Raw genomic sequence first — 11,618 nt, 5'->3', positions numbered from 1 at the left:
CGTACTTAAGTACAAGAAGAGTGAAACTTCAAAGGTTTTGTGCTTTGAGCGGCTCGTGGGAGACCAGTATCAGATTCCGATGCACCAGTGCAGGTTTACTGTTTACCTTGGACCTTCATATGGACCATGGAACACACAAATTGCATCGGGATTGAATGCAAAAGGCACAATGCCGTCTTAAGTACAAGTAGAGTGATTCTTGTAAGAGTTTGTGCTTTGAGTGTCTCCTGAGACACCAGTATTGGATTCCGATGCACCAGTGCAGGTTGACTGTATCCCTTGCGTCTTCACATTGACCATGAAACACAGAAATAGCATCGGGATTGTACACATAAGGCACAATGCCAACTTGTGTACAGGAAGAGTAAATCTTCTAAGGATTTGTGTTTTGAGCGGCTCCTGGGAGACCATTATTAGATTCCGGTGCACCAGTGCCGGTTAACAGTATCCCTTGGACCTTCGCATGGACCATGAAACACACAATTGGATCGGGATTGAATATAAAAGGCACAATGCCGACTTAAGTACAAGAAGAGAGAATAATATAAGAGTTAGTGTTTGAGCGGCTCCTGGAAGACTAGTATTACATTCCAATGCACCAGTGCTGGTTTACTGTATCGCTTGGACCTTCAATTGTTCATGAAACACAGAAATTGCATCGGGATTGTACACATAAGGCACAATGCCAGCTAATGTACAGGAAGAGTGAATCTTCTAAGTCTTTGTGCTTTGAGTGGCTCCTAGGAGACCAGTATTAGATTCCGATGCACCAGCGCAGGCTTACTGTATCCCTTGGACCTTCACATTGATCATGAAACACAGAAATTGCATCGGGATTGAATACAAAAGGCACAATGCCGACTTAAGTACAAGTAGAGTGGATCTTCTAAGAGTTTGTGCTTTGTGCGGCTCCTGGGAGACCAGTATTAGATTCCGATGCACCAGTGCAGATTTACTGTATCCCTTGGACCTGCAATTGATCATGAAACACAGAAATCGCATCGGGATTGTACACATAAGGTACAATGCCAGCTTATGTACAGGAAGAGTGAATCTTCTAAGACTTTGAGCTTTGAGCGGCTCCTGGGAGGCCACTTTTCGTTTCCGTTGCACCAGTGCTGGTTTACTGTATCCCTTGTTCCTTCACATTGACCATGAAACACAGAAATTGCATTGGGATTGAATACAAAAAGTACAATGCCGACATAAGTACAAGTAGAGCGAATATTATAAGAGTTAGAGTTTGAGCGGCTCCTGGGAGACCAGTATCATATTCCCTTGCACCAGTGCAGATTTACTGTATCTCTTGGGCCTACACATTGGCCATCAAACAAAGAAAATGCATCGGGATTGAATACTAAAAGCACAATGCCGACATAAGGAAACGAAGTGTGAATCTTCTAAGATTTTGTGCTTTGACCGGCTCCTGGGAGACCAGTATTAGATTCCGATGCACCAGCGCAGGTTTCTGTACCCCTCGGACCTTCACATAGCCCATCAAACACCAAAATTGCATCGGTATTGAATACAAAAATCACAATGCCGACTTAAGTGCAAGAGGAGTGAATCTACTAAGATTTAGTGCTTTGAGCGAATCTGGGAGACCAGTATAAGATTCCGATGCAGCAGTGCAGGTTTAGTGTATCCCTTGGACAGTCACATGGACCATGAACCACAGAAACTCCATCGGGATTGAATACAAAACGCACAATGCCGACTTGAGTACAAGAAGAGTGAATCTTCTAAGAGTTTTTGCTTTGAGCGGCTCCTGGGAGACCAGTATTAGATTCCGATGCACCAGAGCAGGTTTACTTTATCCCTTGGTCCTTCACATGGACCATGAAACACACATATTGTATCGGGATTGAATACTAAAGCACAATGTCGACTTAAGTACAAGTAGAGTGAATAATATAAGAGTTAGTGTTTGAGCGGCTCTTGGAGGACCAGTATTAGATTCCGATGCACCAGTGCACGTTTACTGAGTCCCTTGGACCTTCGCATTGATCATGAAACACAGAAATCGCATCGGGATTGAATACAAAAGGCACAATGCTGACTTAAAAAGAAGAAGAGTGAATCTTCTAAGAGTTAATGCATTAAGCGGCTCCTGGGAGGCCACTTTTAGATTCCGTTGCACCAGTGCTGGTTTGCTGTATCCCTTGGACCTTCACATTGACAATGAAACACAAAAATTGCAATGAAATTGAAAACAAAATGACCAATTTCAAGTACAAGTAGAGTGAATCTTCTAAGGTTTTGTGCTTTCAGCGGTTCCTGGGAGACCAGTATTAGATTCCGATGCACCAGTGCAGGTTTACTGTTTCCCTTGGACCTTCATATGGACCATGAAACACACAAATTGCATCGGGATTGAATACAAAAGGCACAATGCCGACTTAAGTACAAGTAGAGTTAATAATATAAGAGTGCGTGTTTGAGCGGCACCTGGAAGACCAGTATTAGATACCAATGCACCAGTGCTTGTTTTCTGTATCGCTTGGACCTGTAATCCATCATGAAATACAGAAATTGCATCGGGATTGTACACATGAGGTACAATGCAAGCTTATGTACAGGAAGAGTGAATCTTCTAAGACTTTGTGCTTTGAGCGGCTCCTGGGAGACCAGTATTAGATTCCGATGCAGCAGCAAAGGTTTTCTTTATCCCTTGGTCCTTCACATTGACCATGAAACACAGAAGTTGCATTGGAATGAGTACAAAAGTCACAAAACCTGCTTAAGTACAAGAAGAGTAAATCTTCTAATTGTTTGTGCTTTGAGCGGCTCCTGGGAGACCAGTATTAGATTTCGATGCAGCAGCAAAGGTTCTCTTTATCCCATGGTCCTTCACATTGACCATGAAACACAGAAGTTGCATCGGAATGAATACAAAAGTCACAAAACCTGCTTAAGTACAAGAAGAGTAAATCTTCTAAATGTTTGTGCTTTGAACGGCTCTGGGAGACCAGTATTAGATTCCGATGCACCAGTGCAGGTTTACTGTATCACTTGGACCTTCACATTGACCATGAAACACAGAAATTGCATCGTGATTGAATAGAAAAATGCTCAATGATGACATAAGTACAAGAAGAGTGAATCGTCTAAGGGTTTGTGTTTTGAGCGGCTCCTTGGAGACCAGTGTTAGATTCCGATGCCCCAGTGCAGGTTTACTTTATCAATTGGTCCTTCACATTGATCATGAAACACAGAAATTGCATCGGGATTGAACACAAAACGCACAGATCCTACTTAAGTACAAGAAGAGTCAATCTTCTAAGAGTTTGTGCTTTGAGAGGCTCCTGGGAGAGCAGTATTCGATTCCGATTCACCAGTGTAGGTTTACTGTAGCCCTTGGATCTTCACATTGACCGTAAAACACAGAAATTCCATCAGGATTGATTACAAAAGCCACAATGCAGACTTAAGGAAAATAAGAGTCAATCTTCTAAGATTTTGTGTTTTGAGCGGCTCCTGGGAGACCAGTATTAGCTTCCGATGCACCAGTGTAGGTTTATTGTATCCCTTGCATCTTCACATGGACCATGAAACACAGAAATTGCATCGGGATTGAATACAAGAGGCACAATACCGGCTTAAGTACAAGTAGAGTAAATATTATAAGAGTTGCTGTTTGAGCAGCTCCTGGGAGACCAGTATTGGATTCCGATGCACCAGTGCAGGTTTACTGTAACCCTTGGATCTTCACATTGACCATGAAACACAGAAATTCCATCGGGATTGAATACAAAACGCACAATGCCGACTTAAGTACAAGAAGAGTGGATCTTCTAAGGTTTTGTGATTTGAGCGGCTCCTGGGAGACCAGTATTAGATTCCGATGCACCAGTGCAGGTTCACTGTAACCCTTGCATCTTCACATTGATTATGAAACACAGATATTCCATCGGGATTGAATAAAAACGAACAATGCCGACTTAAGTACAAGAAGAGTGAATGTTCTAAGAGTTAGTGTTTGACCGCCTCCTGGAAGACCACTGTTAGATTCCGTTGCACCAGTGCTGGTTTACTGTATCCCTTGGACCTTCACATTGAGCATGAAACACAGAAATTGCATTGGGATTGAATACAAAAAGCACAATGCTGACTTAAGTACAAGAAGAGTCATTCTTCTAAGAGTTTGTGTTTTGAGCGTCTCCCAGGAGACCACTATTAGATTCCGATGCATCAGTGCAGTTTTTCTTCATCCCTTGGTCCTCCACATTGACCATGAAACACAGAAATTGCATCGGGATTGAATACAAAAGGCACAAAGCCTACTTAAGTACAAGAAGAGCGAATCTTCTAAGAGATTGTGCTTTCAGCGGCTCCCGGGAGACCAGTATAAGATTCCGATGCACCAGTGCCAGTTTACTGTATCCCTTGGACTTTCACATTGACCATGAAACCCAGAAATTGCATCGGGATTGAATACAAAATGCACAATGCCCGCTTAAGTACAGGAAGAGTGAATCTTCTAAGGGTTTGTGTGTTGAGTGGCTCATGGGAGACCAGTATTAGATTCCGATGGACCAGTGCAGGTTTACTGTATCCCTTGTACCTTCACATTGATCATGAAACACAGAAGTTGCATTGGGATTGAATACAAAAGGCACAAAACCTACTTAAGTAAAAGAAGAGTGAATCTTCTAAAAGTTTATGTTTTGTGCAGCTCCTGGGAGTCCAGTATTAGATTCCGATGCACCAGTGCAGGTTTACTGTATCCCTTGGACCTTCACATGGGCCATGAAACACACAAATTTAATCGGGATTGAATGCAAAATGCACAATGCAGACTTAAGTACGAGTAGAGTGAACATTATATGAGTCAGTGTTTGAGCTCCTCCTGGGAGACCAGTATTAGATTCTGATGCACCAGTGCTGGTTTACTGTATCCCTTGGACTTTCACATTGACCATGAAACACAGAAATTGCATCGTGATTGAATAGATAAGGCTCAATGATGACATAAGTACAAGAAGAGTGAATCGTCTAAGAGTTTCAGTTTTGAGCGGCTCCTTGGTGACCAGTGATAGATTTTGATGCACCAGTGCAGATTTACTGTAAACCTTGGATCTTCACATTGACCATGAAACACAGAAATTCCATCGGGATTGTATACAAAACGAACAACGCCGACTTAAGTACACGAAGAGTGAATGTTCTAAGAGTTTGTGTTTGAGCGGCTCCTGGAAGGCCACTATTAGATTCCGTTGCACCAGTGCTGGTTTACTGCATCCCTTGAACCTTCACATTGACCATGAAACACAGAAATTGCATTGGGATTGAATACAAAAGGCACAATGCCGACTTAAGCACAACAAGAGTCATTCTTCTTAGAGTTTGTGCTTTGAGCGGCTCCTGGGAGAGCAGTATTAGATTCCGATGCACCAGTGCAGGTTTACTGTATCCCTCGGACCTTCACATTGACCATGAAAAACAGAAATTGCATCGGGATTGAATACAAAAGTCACAATGCCACTTAAGTACAAGTTGAGAGAATCTTCTAAGGGTTTGTGCTTTGAGCGGCTCCTGGGAGACCAGTATTAGTTTCCGATGCACCAGTGCAGGTTCATTGTATCCTTTTGACCTTCACATTGACCACGAAACACAGAAATTGCATCGGAATGAATACAAAATGCACAATGACGACTTAAGTAGAAGAGGAGTGAATCGTGTAAGAGTTTGTGCTTTGAGCGGCTACTGGGAGACCACTATTAGATTCCGATACACCAGTGCAGTTTTACTTTATCCCTTGGTCCTTCACATTGACCATGAAACACAGAAATTGCTTCGGGATTGAATACAAAAGGCACAATGCCTACTTAAGTACAAGAAGAGTGAATTTTCTTAGAATTTGTGCTTTCATTGGCTCCTGGGAGACCAGTATTAGATTCCGATGCAATAGTGACGGTTTACTGTATCCCGTCGACCTTCCTATTCTCCATGAAACACAGAAATTGCATCGGGATTGAATACAAAAGGCACAATGCCGACTTAAGTACAAGAAGAGTCATTGTTCTAAGATTTTTTGCTTAGACCGGCTCCTGGGAGAGCAGTATTAGATTCCGATGTACCAGTGCAGGTTTACTGTACCCCTCGGACCTTCACATTGACCATGAAAAACAGAAATTGCATCGGGATTGAGTACAAAAGGCACAATGCTACTTAAGTACAAGATGAGAGAATCTTCTAAGGATTTGTGCTTTGAGCGGCTCCTGGGAGACCATTATTAGATTCCGATGCACCAGTGCAGATTCACTGTATCCTTTTGACCTTCACATTGACCAGTATTACATTCCGATGCACTAGTGCAGTTTTACTTTATCCCTTGGTCCTTTACATGAACCATGAAACACACAAATTGTTTCGGGATTGAATCCAAGAAGCGCAATGCCGACTTAAGTACGAGTAGAGTGAATATTATAAGAGTTAGTGTTTGAGCGGCTCCTGGGAGACCACTATTAGATTCCGATGCACCAGCGCTGGTTTACTATATCCCTTGGACCTTCACAGTGACCATGAAACACAGAAATTGCATCGTGATTGAATACAAAAGGCACAATAATGACTTAAGTACAAGAAGAGTGAATCGTCTAAGGGTTTGTGCTTTGAGCGGCTCCTGGGAGACCAGTGTGTGATTCCGATGCACCAGTGCCGGTTTACTTTATTTCTTGGTCCTTCACTTTGACCATGAAACACAGATATTGCATTGGGATTGAATACAAAAGTCACAAATCCTCCTTAAGTACAAGAAGAGTGAATCTTCTAAGAGTTTGTGCTTTGAGAGGCTCCTGGGAGACCAGTATTAGATTCCGAAGCACCAGTGTAGGTAGACTTTATCATTTGGATTTTTACATTGACCACAAAACACAGAAATTGCATCGGCATTGATTACAAAATGCACGCTGCCGACTTAAGTAGAAGAAGAGTGAATCTTCTAAGAGTTTGTGATTTTAGCGGCTCCTGGGAGACCAGTATTAGATTCCGATGTAATAGTGCAGGGGTACTGTATCCCTTCGACCTTCACATTCTCCATGAAAAACAGAAATTGCATCGGCATTGAATATAAAAGGCACAATGCCGACTTAAGTATAAGTAGAGTGAGGATTATAAGATTTGCTGTTTGAGCGGTTCTTGGGAGACCAGTGTTAGATTTCGATGCACCGGTGCAGGTTTACCGTATCCCGTGGACCTTCACATAGTCCATGAAACACAGAAATTGCAGCGGGATAGAATACAATTAGCACATTGCCTACTTAAATACAAGAAGAGTGTATCTACCGGGAGTTTGTGCTTTGAGGGGTTCCTGGGAGACAAGTATTAGATTCCGATGGACCAGTGCAGGTTTACTGTATCCCTTGGACCTTCACATCGACCATGAAACACAGAAATTACGACGGGATTGAATACAAAAGGCACAATGCCGACGTAAGTACAAGAAGATTGAATCTTCTAAGAGTTTGTACTTTGAGCGGCCCCCTGGTGACCAGTGTTACATTCCGATGCACTAGTGTAGGTTTACTGTATCCCTTGGACCTTCACATTGACCATGAAACACAGAAATTGCATCGTGATTGAATACGAAATGCACAATAATGACTTAAGTACAAGAAGAGTGAATCGTCTAAGGGTTTGTGTTTTGAGCGGCTCCCGGGGGACCAGTATTAAATTCCGATGCACCAATGTAGGGTTACTTTATTCTTTGGATTTTTAAATAGACCACGAAACACATAAATTGCATCGGGATTGATTACAAAATGCACAATGCCGACTTAAGTACAAGAAAAGTGTATCTACTAAAAGTTTATGCTTTGAGCGGCTCCTGGGAGAACAGTATTGGATTCCGATGCAACAGTGCAAGTTTACTGTAACCCTTCGATCGTCACATTGACCATGAAACACAGAAATTCCATCGGGATTGATTAGAAAACGCACAATGACGACTTAAGTACAAGAAGAGTGAATCTGCTAAGAGTTTGTATTTTGAGCGGCTCCTGGAAGACCAGTATTAGATTCCAATGCACCAGTGCTGGTTTACTGTATCCTATGGACCTTCACATTGACCATGAAACACAGAAATTGCGTCGAGATTAAATACAAAACGCACAATGCCGACGTAAGTACAAGAAGATTGATTCTTCTAAGAGTTTGCATTTTGAGCGGCTCCTGGGTGACCAGTGTTACATTCCGATGCACTAGTTGAGGTTTACTGTATCCCTTGGACCTTCACATTGACCATGAAACGCAGAAATTGCATCAGGATTCATTACCAAATGCACAATGTCGACTTAAGTGGAAGAAGAGTGAATCTTCTATGGGTTTCTGCTTTGAGCGGCTCTTGGGATACCAGTACTAGATTCCGATGAACCAGTGCAAGTTTACTGTTACCGTTGGGCCTTCACATTGACAATGAAACACAGGAATTGCATCGGGACTGACTACAAATGGCACAATGCCGACTTAAGGAAAAGAAGAGTGAATCTTCTGAGATTTTGTTCTTTGAGCGGCTCCTGGGAGACCAGTAGTAGATTCAGATGCACCAGTGCAGGTTTATGGTACCCCTTGGGCCTTCACATGGACCATGAAACACACAAATTGCATCGGGATTCAATACAAATGGCACAATGCCGACATAAGTACAAGTAGAGTGAATATTATAAGAATAGTTGTTTGGGCGGCTCCTGGGAGACCAGTATTTGATTCTGATGCACCAGTGCCGGTTTACTGTATCCCTTTGGCCTTCTTATTGACCATGAAACACAGAAATTGCATCGAAATTGAAAACAAAAAAATTCAATTTTAAGTACAAGAAGAGTGAATCTTCTAAGGTTTTGTGCTTTGACCGGCTCCTGGGAGACCAGTATTAGATTCCGATGCACCAGTGCTGGTTCACTGTAACCCTTGGATCTTCACATTGACCATGAAACACAGAAATTCCATTGGGATTGAATACAAAGGGCACAATGCCGACTTAAATACAAGAAGAGTGAATCTTCTAAGAGTTTGTGCTTTGAGCGGTTCCTGGGAGAGCAGTATTAGATTCCGATGCACCAGTGCTGGTTTACTGTAGCCCTTGTACCTTCACATTGACCATGAAAAACAGAAATTGCATCGGGATTGAATACAAAATACACAATGCCACTTAAGTACAAGATGAGAGATTCTTCTAAGGGTTTGTGCTTTGAGCGGCTCCTGGCATACCAGTGTTAGATTCCGATGCACCAGTGCAGGTTCACTGTATCCTTTGGATCTTCACAGTGACCATGAAACACAGAAATTACATTGGTATTGAATACAAAAGGCACAATGCCGACATAAGTACAAGAAGAGTGAATCTTCTGAGAGTTTGTGCATTGAGCGGCTCCTGGGAGAATCCGATGCACCTGTGCAGGTTTACTGTATCCCTTGGACCTTCACATTGACCATTAAACACAGAAATTGAATCGGGATTGAATACAATATGAACAATGCCGACATATGTACAAGAAGAGTGAATCTTCTAAGAGTTTGTGTTTTGAGGGGCCCCTGGGTGACCAGTATTAGATTCCGATGCACCAGTGCAGGTTTACTGTATCCCTTGGAACTTCCATTTGACCATGAAACACAGAAATTGCATCGGGATTGAACACAAAATACACAATGCCGGCTTAAGTACAAGAAGAGTGAATCTTCTAAGGGTTTGTGATTTGAGCGGCTCCTGGCAGACCAGTGTTAGATTCCGATGCACCAGTGCAGGTTTACTGTATCCTTTGGACCTTCACATTGACCATGATATAAAGAAATTGCATCGGGATTGAATACAAAAGGCACAATGTCGACTTAAGTACAAGAAGAGTGAATCTTCTAAGTGTTTGTTCGTTGAAATCCTGCTGGGAGACCAGTATTAGATTCCAATGTACCAGTGCAAATTTACTTTATCCCTTGGTCCTTCACATTGTCCATGAAAACACAGAACTTGCATCGGGGTTGAATACAAGAGGCACCAATCCAACTTAAGTAGAAGAAGAGTAAATCTTCTAAGAGTTTGTGCTTTAAGAGGCTCTTGGGAGACCAGTATTAGATGCCGATGCACCGGTGTAGGTTTACTTTATCCTTTGGATTTTCACATTGACCATGAAACAGAAATTGCATCGGGATTGATTACAAAATGCACAATGCCTACTTAAGAACAAGAAGAGTGAATCTTCTAAGAGTTTGTGTTTTGAGCGGCTCCTGGGAGACCAGTATTAGATTCCGATGTATTAGTGCAGGTGTACTGTATCACTTCGACCGTCATATTGTCCATGAAACACAGAAATCGCAACGGGATTGAATACAAAAGTCACAATGCCGACTTAAGTAAAAGAAAAGTGAATCTTCTAAGAGTTTGTGTTTTGTGTGGCTCCTGGGAGACGAGTATTAGATTACGATGCACGGGTGCAGGTTTTCTGTATCCCATGGACATTTACATGGACCGCGAAACACAGAAATTGCATCGGGATTGACTACAATAGGCACAATGCCGACTTAAATATAAGTAGCGAGAATATTATAAGAGTTAGTGTTTGATCGGCCCCTGGGTGACCAGTATTAGATTCCGATGCACCAGTGCAGGTTTACTGTATCCCTTGGAACTTCCAATTGACCATGAAACACAGAAATTGCATCGGGATTGAATGCAAAAGGCACAAAGCATACTTAAGTACAAGAAGAGTGAATCTTGTAAGAGTTTGTGCTTTGAGCGGCTCCAGGGAGACCAGTATTAGATTCCGTTGCACCAGCGCAGGTTTACTGTATCCCTTGGACTTTCACATGGACCATGAAACACACAAATTGCATCGGGATTGAATACAAAAAGTACAATGCTGGCTTCAGTACAAGTAGAGTGTAAATGATAAGATTTAGTGTTTGAGCGGCTCCTGGGAGACCAGTATTAGATTCCGATGCACCAGTGCAGGTTTACTGCATCCCTTGGACCTTCACACTGATAATGAAACGCAGAAATTGCATCGGGATTGAATACAAAAGGCACAATGGCGACTTAAGCACAAGAAGAGTGAATCTTCTAAGAGATTGTGCTTTGAGCGACTCCTGGGAGACCAGTGTTGGATTCCGATGCAACAGTGCAGATTTAATGTATCCCCTGGACCTTCACATTGACCATGAACACAGTAATTGCATCGGGATTGAATACAGAAGGCACAAAGCCTACCTAAGTACAAGAAGAGTCAATCTTCTAAGAGTTTGTGCTTTGGGAGGTTCCTGGGAGACCAGTATTAGATTCCGATGGGCCAGTGTAGGTTTACATTATCCGTTGGACCTTCACATGGACCATGAAACACACAAATTGCATCGGGATTGAATACAAAAAGTACAATGCCGACTTAAGTACAAGTAGAGTGTATATTATAAGATTTAGTGCTTGACCGGCTCCTGGGAGAACAATATTAGATTGCGATGCTCCAGTGTGGGTTTACTGTATCCCTTGGATCTTCACATTTACCATGAAACACAGAAATTGCATCGGGATTGAATAAAAAGGCACAAATCCTACTTAAGTACGAGAAGAGTGAATCTTCTAAGAGTTTGTGCTTTGAAAGGCTCCTGGGAGACCAGTATTAGATTCTGATGCA

The sequence above is a fragment of the Schistocerca americana genome, unplaced genomic scaffold (assembly GCF_021461395.2).
Source record: "Schistocerca americana isolate TAMUIC-IGC-003095 unplaced genomic scaffold, iqSchAmer2.1 HiC_scaffold_74, whole genome shotgun sequence".
NCBI lineage: Eukaryota > Metazoa > Arthropoda > Insecta > Orthoptera > Acrididae > Schistocerca > Schistocerca americana.
The sequence above is the reverse complement of the archived record's forward strand: the minus strand, read 5'-3'. Positions refer to the sequence as shown.